This window comes from Pseudophryne corroboree, chromosome 6 (assembly GCF_028390025.1).
Source record: "Pseudophryne corroboree isolate aPseCor3 chromosome 6, aPseCor3.hap2, whole genome shotgun sequence".
Lineage (NCBI taxonomy): Eukaryota > Metazoa > Chordata > Amphibia > Anura > Myobatrachidae > Pseudophryne > Pseudophryne corroboree.
The window spans coordinates 812,132,888-812,147,655 of record NC_086449.1 but is presented as its reverse complement, the minus strand read 5'-3'; positions in this window follow the sequence as shown (position 1 = coordinate 812,147,655).

The following is a 14,768-nucleotide window of genomic DNA, read 5'->3' as shown; positions in this document are numbered from 1 at the left end:
TACAGCGCTCTCTCTTTACATCGCGCCCTTTATACTGCCGCCATCACTTACAGCCATGTACGCTGTCACCATAAGAGCCTTAAATCATACTAATGACATTATACATGTAATAAACAACGTTATAACGTCACAGTCAGAGACTTTGGGAGACATCGATCATAACTTTGTAATCAACGTCTCTTCGAAATATTTCTGTTCTACTGATGTAATGGGGAGTGGGGGGAATCAGCCAGGCAGGCTTGTGTGATTGGTTTCCACAGCTAAGCCTGTACATATAGGAGATATGTGCTCCTTCCATTACATCCCCTGTATTATACACGTCTCAGGATGTCACACCCGGTACTAATTACTCTGCAGTCACACACCTTACACATGGAGCTATTTGCTCCATCATAGGAAGCCTGGTAATACTAATTATATGACAGTAAGTGCAGGGCCGGCTCCAGGCCTACTAGCACCCTGAGCGAGAAGATTTAAGAGCCCCCCCCCCCCCCCCCCACACACACACACACTCATGCGCGCTCGCTCCTGGAAAAGTGGGTGTGGCCTCATGGAAAAGTGGGCGTGGCTTCATAAGTTCATATAATCAAACTATAAATAAATATATTTTCACACACCCTCTATGCACACAGTTAGCAGCCTTACACATAACAGCCACAGTAGTGTTCCTTACACACAATGTCTCCAGTATAGTGTCAGGTACACACAATGTCTCCAGTATAGTGTCAGGTACACACAATGTCTCCAGTATAGTGTCAGGTACACACAATGTCTCCAGTATAGTGTCAGGTACACACAATGTCTCCAGTATAGTGTCAGGTACACACAATGTCTCCAGTATAGTGCCAGTTACACATGACATGCCCCCCAGCAGAGCCAGCTACACATGACATGCCCCCCAGCAGTGCCAGCTACACATGACATGCCCCCCAGCAATGACAGCTACACATGACATGCCTCGCAGCAGTGCCAGCTACACATGACATGCTCCCCAGCAGAGCCAGCTACACATAACATGCCCCCCAGCAGTGCCAGCTACACATGACATGCCCCCCAGCAGAGCCAGCTACACATGACATGCCCCCCAGCAGTGCCAGCTACACATGACATGCCCCCCAGCAGTGCCAGCTACACATGACATGCCCCCCAGCAATGACAGCTACACATGACATGCCTCGCAGCAGTGCCAGCTACACATGACATGCTCCCCAGCAGAGCCAGCTACACATAACATGCCCCCCAGCAGTGCCAGCTACACATGACATGCCCCCCAGCAGAGCCAGCTACACATGACATGCCCCCCAGCAGTGCCAGCTACACATGACATGCCCCCCAGCAGTGCCAGCTACACATGACATGCCCCCAGCAGTGCCAGCTACACATGACATGCCCCCCAGCAGTGCCAGCTACACATGATGACATGCCCCCCAGCACTCCCCAAATAGCACATGACGCAAAGAAAAAAAGAGGCGCAATGAGATAGCTGTGTGACTAAGATAAGCGACCCTAGTGGCCGACACAAACACCTGGCCCATCTAGGAGTGGCACTGCAGTGTCACGCAGGCTGGCCCTTCAAAAAAACACTCCCCAAACAGCACATGACGCAAAGAAGAAAAAAAGAGGTGCAAGATGGAATTGTCCTTGGGCCCTCCCACCCACCCTTATGTTGTATAAACAGGACATGCACACTTTAACCAACCCATCATTTCAGTGACAGGGTCTGCCACACGACTGTGACTGAAATGACGGGTTGGTTTTGGACCCCCACCAAAAAAGAAGCAATCAATCTCCCCTTGCACAAACTGGCTCTACAGAGGCTAGATGTCGACCTCATCATCATCCTCCGATTCATCACCCCTTTCACTGTGTACATCCCCCTCCTCACAGATTATTAATTCGTCCCCACTGGAATACACCATCTCAGATCCCTGTGTACTTTCTGGAGGCAATTGCTGCTGGTGAATGTCTCCAAGGAGTAATTGATTATAATTCATTTTAATGAACATCATCTTCTCCACATTTTCTGGAAGTAGCCTCGTACGCCGATTGCTGACAAGGTGAGCGGCGGCACTAAACACTCTTTCGGAGTACACACTGGAGGGAGGGCAACTTAGGTAGAATAAAGCCAGTTTGTGCAAGGGCCTCCAAATTGCCTCTTTTCCCTGCCAGTATACGTACGGACTGTCTGATGTGCCTACTTGGATGCGGTCACTCATATAATCCTCCACCATTCTTTCAATGGTGACAGAATCATATGCAGTGACAGTAGACGACATGTCAGTAATCGTTGGCAGGTCCTTCAGTCCGGACCAGATGTCAGCATCAGACTGCCCTGCATCACCGCCAGCGGGTGGGCTCGGAATTCTGAGCCTTTTCCTCGCACCCCCAATTGTGGGAGAATGTGAAGGAGGAGATGTTGACAGGTCGCGTTCCGCTTGACTTGACAATTTTCTCACCAGCATTTCTTTGAACCCCTGCAGACTTGTGTCTGCCGGAAAGAGAGATCCAAGGTAGGTTTTAAATCTAGTATCGAGCACGGTGGCCAAAATGTAGTGCTCTGATTTCAACAGATTGACCACCCGTGAATCCTTGTTAAGCGAATTAAGGGCTCCATCCACAAGTCCCACATGCCTAGCGGAATCGCTCTGTGTTAGCTCCTCCTTCAATGTCTCCAGCTTCTTCTGCAAAAGCCTGATGAGGGGAATGACCTGACTCAGGCTGGCAGTGTCTGAACTGACTTCACGTGTGGCAAGTTCAAAAGGTTGCAGAACCTTGCACAACGTTGAAATCATTCTCCACTGCGCTTGAGACAGGTGCATTCCACCTCCTTTGCCTATATCGTGGCCAGATGTATAGGCTTGAATGGCCTTTTGCTGCTCCTCCATCCTCTGAAGCATATAGAGGGTTGAATTCCACCTCGTTACCACCTCTTGCTTCAGATGATGGCAGGGCAGGTTCAGGTTTTTTTGGTGGTGCTCACCTATACGTGGCGGTAGGACAAGGCTTTTGTCAATGATTACCTCCAGCTACCCCGCCGGTGGCAGAGCCGGGTGCAGCAGTGCGCTATCTCCCCTCCTTCTCTGCCCTCCATAGCCGGATTAAGCCTGCTGCCCGCATACAGACAGTGGCGGATCAAATCCACTGTTGTTCCAGCTGCTGGGCTGGCCGGAGTGAGCTACCCCATCTCCGGTGATTGTCCTGGTGTAATCGCCGTCCCCCGCTCTGCGCTGCACGGACACTCCACTCTCACATCCTCCCAGCCAGTGGCTGCGCTGACTAGTTCCGCCCGCCACCAGCGTTACTCAGTCTCCTCTCCCTGGGCTGATGGCGGCAGAAGATGGGCTGTGGGAGTCTGGGTCTGGGAAAAGCTGAGCACGGGGAAGGCCCCTGCCGAGGACCCAGTGCTGTCCCTGCAGGATGTGCGGGAGGAGCAGGAGGGCGATGCTCTGGAGAGTGAGCCCAGTGCTGTGTGGACGGGACACCGAGAAGTGTTCTTACCCAGAGGTAACGGGGAGATCACCACCCGGCTCACCCAGGGGTACATTTACTAAGCAGTGATAAGAGTGGAGAAGTAAGCCAGTGGAGATATTTCCCCATCAACCAATCAGCAGCTCTGTATCATTTTATAGTATGCAAATTATAGATGTTACTTCAGTGCTGATTGGTTGCCATGGGCAACTTCTCCACTGGCTCACTTCTCCGCTCTTATCACTGCTTAGTAAATGTACCCCCCAGTCTGGTATCTGGTAACAGCGGCCATTTCTGCCCACATATCATTTTACTTGTACTTACCTGTGAATGTTCTTCCTTATGCAATTATGCATTAATTAAATGCTAATTTGATTATTCGTAAGATCTACAGTTTATGTTTGTATCAGTGACTTGCGGTGAGGGCAATGACTGGTGAGGCACTGGCGCCCCCCCATACAAAAACCCACAAATAAAGAAAAATAAAGCATAGGATTCCCCTTACTTAAGCAAAACCAGCACTAGGCCGAACCAGCCCGGGGGGAAGGGGTAATGCCATAGCATGGGAGACACTCAGTGTGGGATCCCCCTGCTGTAGCATTAAAGTTGCAGTACAATGCACCCGATACCATTCGAGATCATACACCCTTAAAAACGGCAAAAACACGAATATTAGTAAATATACCCCCAAGTCGGCGCTGTGGTACGGATCCAATATGATTGCTTTTTAGTATCCACATATAATTTTATTGATCCATAAGTGCACTTTCACTATTCAGCTTAGTAACCAGCATGTGATTATAGATCCAATATTGCAGTCCACTCAAAATAGTTAATCATTAGTAGAGATGAGCGCCGGAAATTTTTCGGGTTTTGGGTTCGGTTCCGCGGCCGTGTTTTGGGTTCGACCGCGTTTTGGCAAAACCTCACCGAATTTTTTTTGTCGGATTCGGGTGTGTTTTGGATTCGGGTGTTTTTTGTAAAAAACACTAAAAAACAGCTTAAATCATAGAATTTGGGGGTCATTTTGATCCCAAAGTATTATTAACCTCAAAAACCATAATTTCCACTCATTTTCAGTCTATTCTGAATACCTCACACCTCACAATATTATTTTTAGTCCTAAAATTTGCACCTAGGTCGCTGGATGACTAAGCTAAGCGACCCTAGTGGCCGACACAAACACCGTGCCCATCTAGGAGTGGCACTGCAGTGTCACGCAGGATGGCCCTTCCAAAAAACCCACCCCAAACAGCACATGACGCAAAGAAAAAAAGAGGCGCAATGAGGTAGCTGTGTGAGTAAGATAAGCGACCCTAGTGGCCGACACAAACACCGGGCCCATCTAGGAGTGGCACTGCAGTGTCACGCAGGATGGCCCTTCCAAAAAACCCTCCCCAAACAGCACATGACGCAAAGAAAAAAAGAGGCGCAATGAGGTAGCTGTGTGAGTAATAAGCGACCCTAGTGGCCGACACAAACACCGGGCCCATCTAGGTGTGGCACTGCAGTGTCACGCAGGATGGCCCTTCCAAAAAACATTCCACAAACAGCACATGACGCAAAGAAAAATTTAAGAAAAAAGAGGTGCAAGATGGAATTGTCCTTGGGCCCTCCCACCCACCCTTATGTTGTATAAACAGGACATGCACACTTTAACCAACCCATCATTTCAGTGACAGGGTCTGCCACACGACTGTGACTGAAATGACGGGTTGGTTTGGACCCCCACCAAAAAAGAAGCAATTAATCTCTCCTTGCACAAACTGGCTCTACAGAGGCAAGATGTCCACCTCATCATCATCCTCCGATATATCACCGTGTACATCCCCCTCCTCACAGATTATCAATTCGTCCCCACTGGAATCCACCATCTCAGCTCCCTGTGTACTTTGTGGAGGCAATTGCTGCTGGTCAATGTCTCCACAGAGGAATTGATTATAATTCATTTTAATGAACATCATCTTCTCCACATTTTCTGGATGTAACCTCGTACGCCGATTGCTGACAAGGTGAGCGGCGGCACTAAACACTCTTTCGGAGTACACACTTGTGGGAGGGCAACTTAGGTAGAATAAAGCCAGTTTGTGCAAGGGCCTCCAAATTGCCTCTTTTTCCTGCCAGTATAAGTACGGACTGTGTGACGTGCCTACTTGGATGCGGTCACTCATATAATCCTCCACCATTCTTTCAATGGTGAGAGAATCATATGCAGTGACAGTAGACGACATGTCCGTAATCGTTGTCAGGTCCTTCAGTCCGGACCAGATGTCAGCATCAGCAGTCACTCCAGACTGCCCTGCATCACCGCCAGCGGGTGGGCTCGGAATTCTGAGCCTTTTCCTCGCACCCCCAGTTGCGGGAGAATGTGAAGGAGGAGATGTTGACAGGTCGCGTTCCGCTTGACTTGACAATTTTCTCACCAGCAGGTCTTTCAACCCCAGCAGACTTGTGTCTGCCGGAAAGAGAGATCCAAGGTAGGCTTTAAATCTAGGATCGAGCACGGTGGCCAAAATGTAGTGCTCTGATTTCAACAGATTGACCACCCGTGAATCCTTGTTAAGCGAATTAAGGGCTCCATCCACAAGTCCCACATGCCTAGCGGAATCGCTCCGTGTTAGCTCCTCCTTCAATGTCTCCAGCTTCTTCTGCAAAAGCCTGATGAGGGGAATGACCTGACTCAGGCTGGCAGTGTCTGAACTGACTTCACGTGTGGCAAGTTCAAAGGGCATCAGAACCTTGCACAACGTTGAAATCATTCTCCACTGCGCTTGAGACAGGTGCATTCCACCTCCTATATCGTGCTCAATTGTATAGGCTTGAATGGCCTTTTGCTGCTCCTCCAACCTCTGAAGCATATAGAGGGTTGAATTCCACCTCGTTACCACTTCTTGCTTCAGATGATGGCAGGGCAGGTTCAGTAGTTTTTGGTGGTGCTCCAGTCTTCTGTACGTGGTGCCTGTACGCCAAAAGTGTCCCGCAATTCTTCTGGCCACCGACAGCATCTCTTGCACGCCCCTGTCGTTTTTAAAAAAATTCTGCACCACCAAATTCAAGGTATGTGCAAAACATGGGACGTGCTGGAATTTGCCCATATTTAATGCACACACAATATTGCTGGCGTTGTCCGATGCCACAAATCCACATGAGAGTCCAATTGGGGTAAGCCATTCCGCGATGATCTTCCTCAGTTGCCGTAAGAGGTTTTCAGCTGTGTGCGTATTCTGGAAAGCGGTGATACAAAGCGTAGCCTGCCTAGGAAAGAGTTGGCGTTTGCGAGATGCTGCTACTGGTGCCGCCGCTGCTGTTCTTGCGGCGGGAGTCCATACATCTACCCAGTGGGCTGTCACAGTCATATAGTCCTGACCCTGTCCTGCTCCACTTGTCCACATGTCCGTGGTTAAGTGGACATTGGGTACAGCTGCATTTTTTAGGACACTGGTGAGTCTTTTTCTGAGGTCTGTGTACATTTTCGGTATCGCCTGCCTAGAGAAGTAGAACCTAGATGGTATTTGGTAACGGGGGCACACTACCTCAAGAAATTGTGTAGTTCCCTGTGAACTAACGGCGGATACCGGACGCACGTCTAACACCAACATAGTTGTCAAGGCCTCAGTTATCCGCTTTGCAGCAGGATGACTGCTGTGATATTTCATCTTCCTCGCAAAGGACTGTTGGACAGTCAATTGCTTACTGGAAGTAGTACAAGTGGTCTTCCGACTTCCCCTCTGGGATGACCATCGACTCCCAGCAGCAACAACAGCAGCGCCAGCAGCAGTAGGCGTTACACGCAAGGATGCATCGGAGGAATCCCAGGCAGGAGAGGAATCGTCAGAATTGCCAGTGACATGGCCTGCAGGACTATTGGCATTCCTGGGGAAGGAGGAAATTGACACTGAGGGAGTTGGTGGGGTGGTTTGCGTGAGCTTGGTTACAAGAGGAAGGGATTTACTGGTCAGTGGACTGCTTCCGCTGTCACCCAAAGTTTTTGAACTTGTCACTGACTTATTATGAATGCGCTGCAGGTGACGTATAAGGGAGGATGTTCCGAGGTGGTTAACGTCCTTACCCCTACTTATTACAGCTTGACAAAGGCAACACACGGCTTGACACCTGTTGTCCGCTTTTCTGTTGAAATACCTCCACACTGAAGAGCTGATTTTTTTGGTATTTTCACCAGGCATGTCAACGGCCATATTCCTCCCACGGACAACAGGTGTCTCCCCGGGTGCCTGACTTAAACAAACCACCTCACCATCAGAATCCTCCTGGTCAATTTCCTCCCCAGCGCCAGCAACACCCATATCCTCCTCATCCTGGTGTACTTCAACACTGACATCTTCAATCTGACTATCAGGAACTGGACTGCGGGTGCTCCTTCCAGCACTTGCAGGGGGCGTGCAAATGGTGGAAGGCGCATGCTCTTCACGTCCAGTGTTGGGAAGGTCAGGCATCGCAACCGACACACTTGGACTCTCCTTGTGGATTTGGGATTTCGAAGAACGCACAGTTCTTTGCGGTGCTTTTGCCAGCTTGAGTCTTTTCATTTTTCTAGCGAGAGGCTGAGTGCTTCCATCCTCGTGTGAAGCTGAACCACTAGCCATGAACATAGGCCAGGGCCTCAGCCGTTCCTTGCCACTCCGTGTGGTAAATGGCATATTGGCAAGTTTACGCTTCTCCTCCGACAATTTTATTTTAGGTTTTGGAGTCCTTTTTTTACTGATATTTGGTGTTTTGGATTTGACATGCTCTGTACTATGACATTGGGCATCGGCCTTGGCAGACGACGTTGCTGGCATTTCATCGTCTCGGCCATGACTAGTGGCAGCTGCTTCAGCACGAGGTGGAAGTGGATCTTGATCTTTCCCTAATTTTGGAACCTCAACATTTTTGTTCTCCATATTTTAATAGGCACAACTAAAAGGCACCTCAGATAAACAATGGAGATGGATGGATACTAGTATACTTATGGATGGACTGCCGAGTGCCGACACAGAGGTAGCTACAGCCGTGGACTACCGTACTGTGTCTGCTGCTAATATAGACTGGATGATAATGAGATGAAATCAATATATATATATATATATATGTATGTATATATAATATCACTAGTACTGCAGCCGGACAGGTAGATAATATATTTATTAGGTAATGATGACTGATGACGGACCTGCTGGACACTGTCAGCTCAGCAGCACCGCAGACTGCTACAGTAAGCTACTATACTATAGTAGTATGTACAAAGAAGAAAGAAAAAAAAAACCACGGGTAGGTGGTATACAATTATGGATGGACTGCCGAGTGCCGACACAGAGGTAGCTACAGCCGTGGACTAACATACTGTTTCTGCTGCTAATATAGACTGGATGATTGATAATGAGATGAAATCAATATATATATGTATGTATATATAATATCACTAGTACTGCAGCCGGACAGGTAGATAATATATTTATTAGGTAATGATGACTGATGACGGACCTGCTGGACACTGTCAGCTCAGCAGCACTGCAGACTACTACAGTAAGCTACTATACTATAGTAGTATGTACAAAGAAGAAAGAAAAAAAAAACCACGGGTAGGTGGTATACAATTATGGATGGACTAACGAGTGCCGACACAGAGGTAGCTACAGCCGTGGACTAACGTACTGTGTCTGCTGCTAATATAGACTGGATGATTGATAATGAGATGAAATCAATATATATATGTATGTATATATAATATCACTAGTACTGCAGCCGGACAGGTAGATAATATATTTATTAGGTAATGATGACTGATGACGGACCTGCTGGACACTGTCAGCTCAGCAGCACCGCAGACTGCTACAGTAAGCTACTATACTATAGTAGTATGTACAAAGAAGAAAGAAAAAAAAAACCACGGGTAGGTGGTATACAATTATGGATGGACTGCCGAGTGCCGACACAGAGGTAGCTACAGCCGTGGACTAACGTACTGTGTCTGCTGCTAATATAGACTGGATGATTGATAATGAGATGAAATCAATATATATATGTATGTATATATAATATCACTAGTACTGCAGCCGGACAGGTAGATAATATATTTATTAGGTAATGATGACTGATGACGGACCTGCTGGACACTGTCAGCTCAGCAGCACCGCAGACTGCTACAGTAAGCTACTATACTATAGTAGTATGTACAAAGAAGAAAGAAAAAAAAAACCACGGGTAGGTGGTATACAATTATGGATGGACTGCCGAGTGCCGACACAGAGGTAGCTACAGCCGTGGACTAACGTACTGTGTCTGCTGCTAATATAGAGTCTAGACTGGATGATAAATTATTGATAATGAGATGAAATCAATATAATATCACTAGTACTGCAGCCGGACAGGTACTATATATATTTATTATGTAATGACTGATGACGGACCTGCTGGACACTGTCAGGTCAGCACAGCACCGCAGACTGCTACAGTAAGCTACTATAGTAGTATGTATAAAGAAGAATGAAAAAAAAAAACCACGGGTAGGTGGTATACAATATTATATATATATATATATATATATATTATATACAATTATATATATATATATATATATATTAAACTGGTGGTGATTGATTATTAAACTGGTGGTCAGGTCACGTTGCAACTTGCAACTAGTACTCCGAGGCCTAAGCAGACAATCACAAAATATATTATTATACTGGTGGTCAGTGTGGTCACAACAATGGCAGTGTGGCACTGACTCTGGCAGCAAAAGTGTGCACTGTACGTTATATGTACTCCTGAGTCCTGCTCTCAGACTCTAACTGCTCCCCACTGTCAGTGTCTCCCCCACAAGTCAGATAATACACTTACAGTCACACTATCTAATCTATAAATATCACTTCAGCAAGTAGTATAGTAGTACAGGTTGAGTCTCCCTTATCCAAAATGCTTGGGACCAGAGGTACTTTGGATATGGGATTTTTCCGTATTTTGGAATAATTGCATACCATAGTGAGATATCATGGTGATGGGACCTAAATCTAAGCACAGAATGCATTTATGTTGCATATACACCTTATACAGACAGCCTGAAGGTTATTTTAGCCAATATTTTTTAGAACTTTGTGCATTAAACAAAGTGTGCCTACATTCACACAATTCATTTATGTTTCATATACACCCTATTCACACAGCCCGAAGGTAATTTAATACAATATTTTTAATAACTTTGTGTATTAAACAAAGTTTGTGTACATTGAGACATCAAAAAACAAAGGTTTCACTATCTCACTCTCACTCAAAAAAGTCCGTATTTCGGAATATTCCGTATTTCGGAATATATGGATATGGGATACTCAACCTGTATACAGTATAGTAGTACTCCTCCTAATAATGCTCCCCAAAATATTGTGTCTCTCTCTTCTCTAAACGGAGAGGACGCCAGCCACGTCCTCTCCCTATGACTCTCAATGCACGTGTGAAAATGGCGGCGACGCGCGGCTCCTTATATAGAATCCGAGTCTCGCGATAGAATCCGAGCCTCTCGAGATGACGTTCGGGCGCGCTCGGGTTAGCCGAGCAAGGCGGGAAGATCCGAGCCTGCTCGGACCCGTGTAAAAAACCTGAAGTTCGGGCGGGTTCGGATTCAGAGGAACCGAACCTGCTCATCTCTAATCATTAGATGGTCTGGCCAGACAAAATAGTATATATCCGCTTCTGAGGAAGCCGCTGATACTGTGAGGAGGCGGGGAAAAGCATCAAGGCTTCAATGTACCAGACACCCACCACCCGGTCGGACATACTGTACAGCACCTATCCTGCAGCTTTCAGCACGGGAATATTCCGATAGTTGTCCCCAGGGATGGCTGTAACGAACAGATAAGCGGCCGAGGGTGGGAGGGGGGCAATCTTGTGCAGTGGAGGAGTTGGAGAGTGGTGAGATCACGGCTATATACTACTTTGTCTGGCCAGACCATTTAATGATTAGCTATTCTGAGTTTTACGAACGCAGTTTTGAGTCAACTTTATCTGAACAACTTGATATGAATTGGATGCAACATGTTTCTGAGACCAGTTACAAAATAGCTGTTGCTAATTGAGCCATAACTATTACACCTGCTGCAGGATCAGTCACTTTGTTTATTAATAACAAACATAGGAAATAATTTATGTCTAAACTTATTTTTATTGTGTGTATGTAAAGTGGCCGGTGGTTGTTCTTACCAATCGGTGGTTGTGCGCTGTAACATTTCCTTTTCTCTTTGCAAGGTCTGAGTAACCCTTGAGTTAATGGCTGCAACAGGAATTAATTAGTTCAAGCACCTTGTCAATTGTGTGTTTGTCTTTATTTGTGACATGTATTTATTAACCAGCGCGTCACACGTGTGAAGTCACAAGTCTTATTTGCCTTCAGAGGTCATTTTATCCACCATTCCCGGTAACAATCAGCCATTACTGTGCATTATTCATGTCTAATTGCTCACATACAGGTGGTAATGCTGCTTATGACGGGTCACTGGACGGAGCATCCATTACATTGTGCATCACCATATTATTATAGATCCAGCAGAAATTACATGCGTACACCACAGGGGGCGCTCTCCTGGCAGTCTAACACAGAACTGGCTGGATAAATAGAAGCTTGATGCGGGGCACGCTGGCTGCCGGGGCCGGAGGGTGCTGCTCTGGGGGCCAGCATGGGTGCTCAGTAGCTCTGCCCCAGGGCACAGTGATGTCCAAGTTACCCCGGTACCCATCAGAGAAGACGGCAATGCAGTGTGACCAGAGAAACTGGACACAGAGCTCAGGACCTATCTCCCTACTAAGGTAAGTGTAAGGAGCAGATCTGATGGCAATATCATGTGGAATATTCAGATACCGCAGATACTGACCCATGACCCCTGGGATGATGACGGGGGTGTGGGTGACGTGGATGGACAGAAGTTGCGCAGAGAGTTGGAGACAGTGAGGACACATAAGGGGAAGCATCAGATAAGATCCCTCTTCTGCACAAGTTGCCATATAAACCACAGCTTGTGAAGACAAATGGGGGACTGTGCGCCATCTCAGGATGGCGTAGTTACACTCTTACTGCAAGTTCCTTAAAAAAATTGCTTTTTTGGAACTTGCTGAATGGTATCTGTGTCCGGGTTACGGTCGTTAGGTCGACACAGCTTAGGTCGACAGTCATTAGGTCGACCACTAAGGGTCGACATGCATTAGGTAGACATGTACTAGGTAGACAGGTCAAAAGATCGACATGAGATTTTCACTTTTTTTGTATTAATTTTTTTTCATACTTAACGATCCACGTGGACTACGATTGGAACGGTAACCTTGCCCGAAGCATAACGATCGAAGCGAGCCGTGCGAGGGGACATGGTGCACTAATTGGGGTTTCCCGTCACGTTACGAAGAATACAACGCCAAAAACAGTCCAAAAACCCATGTCGACCATTTGACCTGTCCATCTAGTACATGTTGACCTAAAGACCATGTCAACCTATCGTCCCTGTTGACATAATGCATGTCGACATTCCATGGTCGACCTAGTGACTGTCGACCTAAGTTGTGTCTATCCAACGACCCGTACACCTGTGTCAGGGACTTGCAGTCAGGGGAGGCAGGGGAGGTAGGAGGCAGTGCCTCCCCTGTCATAATGATTAAAATAATAAAAAGAAGATATAACAGAGTCTGCAATAAATATCTTCTTTTATTATTGTAATAATTTTTCCCCTCTTACTATGGCTGCATAGTTGGGCTGGGAGGCAGCGGGAGAGGTGCCTCCCGCTGCTAACACTAAAAGTCCGAGCAGCGGGGGGCGGGCAGGGGGCGGGGCACAGCAATGGGCTGTGAAAGCCCATTGAAAAATAATTGGGAAGCGGCACCTATACTGGTGCCGCAATGACAGGAGCGTGCATTCAGTCCCGATAAATGCACGTCCCTGTCCGTGCCCCAGCGGATCCAGTGCTGGATCCGCTGTCCAATCAGTAGCGAGCCCCCTTCGCGGCTGCAGCGAGCGCCGTGGGCTGTGTGGGCGCCCGCTGCAGACGGCGCCGCTGACTGACACTAGAGGTCATAATTGACCCCTAGTGTCTGAGCGGCGCTACTATGGGAGAGACGTCATGAGTCATGACATCTCTCCCATAGTAGAGACGAGCCGGCGGTCGGAGACGGAGGACAGCGCAGCAGGGGGGTCATTCCAAGTTGTTCGCTCGCTAGCTGCTTTTAGCAGCATTGCAAACGCTAGGCCGCCGCCCTCTGGGAGTGTATCTTAGTTTAGCAGAATAGCAAACGAAAGATTAGCAGAACTGCTACTAAATAATAATTCCCTGCAGTTTCTGAGTAGCTCCAGACCTACTCACAGACTGCGATCAGCTCAGTCCGTTTAGTTCCTGGTTTGACGTCACAAACACGCCCAGCGTTCGCCCAGCCACTCCCCCATTTCTCCAGACACTCCCGCATTTACCTGGCACGCCTGCGTTTTTTAGCACACTCCCGGAAAACGCTCAGTTACCATCCAGAAACGCCCCTTTCCTGTCAATCATTCACCGATCAGCAGAGCGACTGAAAAGCGCTGCACAGACAACAGCAAATCTACTAAGTTTTGGGTTAAATAATTTAGCGCATGCGCCCTCGTACCATGCGCATGTGCATTTAGCCACAAATCACAGCATAGCGAAAATCGGCAACGAGCGAATGACCATCCAGGAGTGGTAAGTATGTGTGTGTGTTTTTTTTTTAATGTGTTTGTGTTTGGGGCACTGGCACAGCTACCAGGGGCAGAGCAACTGGGGCACAACTGCAAGGGGCACAGCAACTGGTGCACAGCAACTGGGGGCACAACTACAAGGGGCACAGCAACTGGGGGCACAGCTACAAGGGGCACAATTACAGGGGTCACAACTACTGGGGGCAAAGCTACAGGGGGCAAAGCTACAGGGGGCACAGCGACTGAGGGCACAGTGACTGGGGTCACAACTACTGGGGGCACAGCTTCAGGGGGCAAAGCTACTGGGGGAACAGCTAAAGGGGGCACAGCGACTGGGGTCACAACTACTCGGGGCACAGCTATTGAGGCAAAGGTACAGGGGACACAGCTACAAGGGGCACAGCGACTGGGGTCACAACTACTAGGGGCAAAGCTACAGGGGCCACAGCAACTAAGGGCACCACTACTCAGGGCACTGCTACTAGGGGCACAGCTACAGGGGTCACAACTACTGGGGGCACAGCCACAAGGGGCACAGCTACTGGGGGCAAAGCTACAGGGGGCACAGCTACAAGGGGCACAGCAACTGGGGGCACTGATCGGAGTGTGATTGAAACTGGCC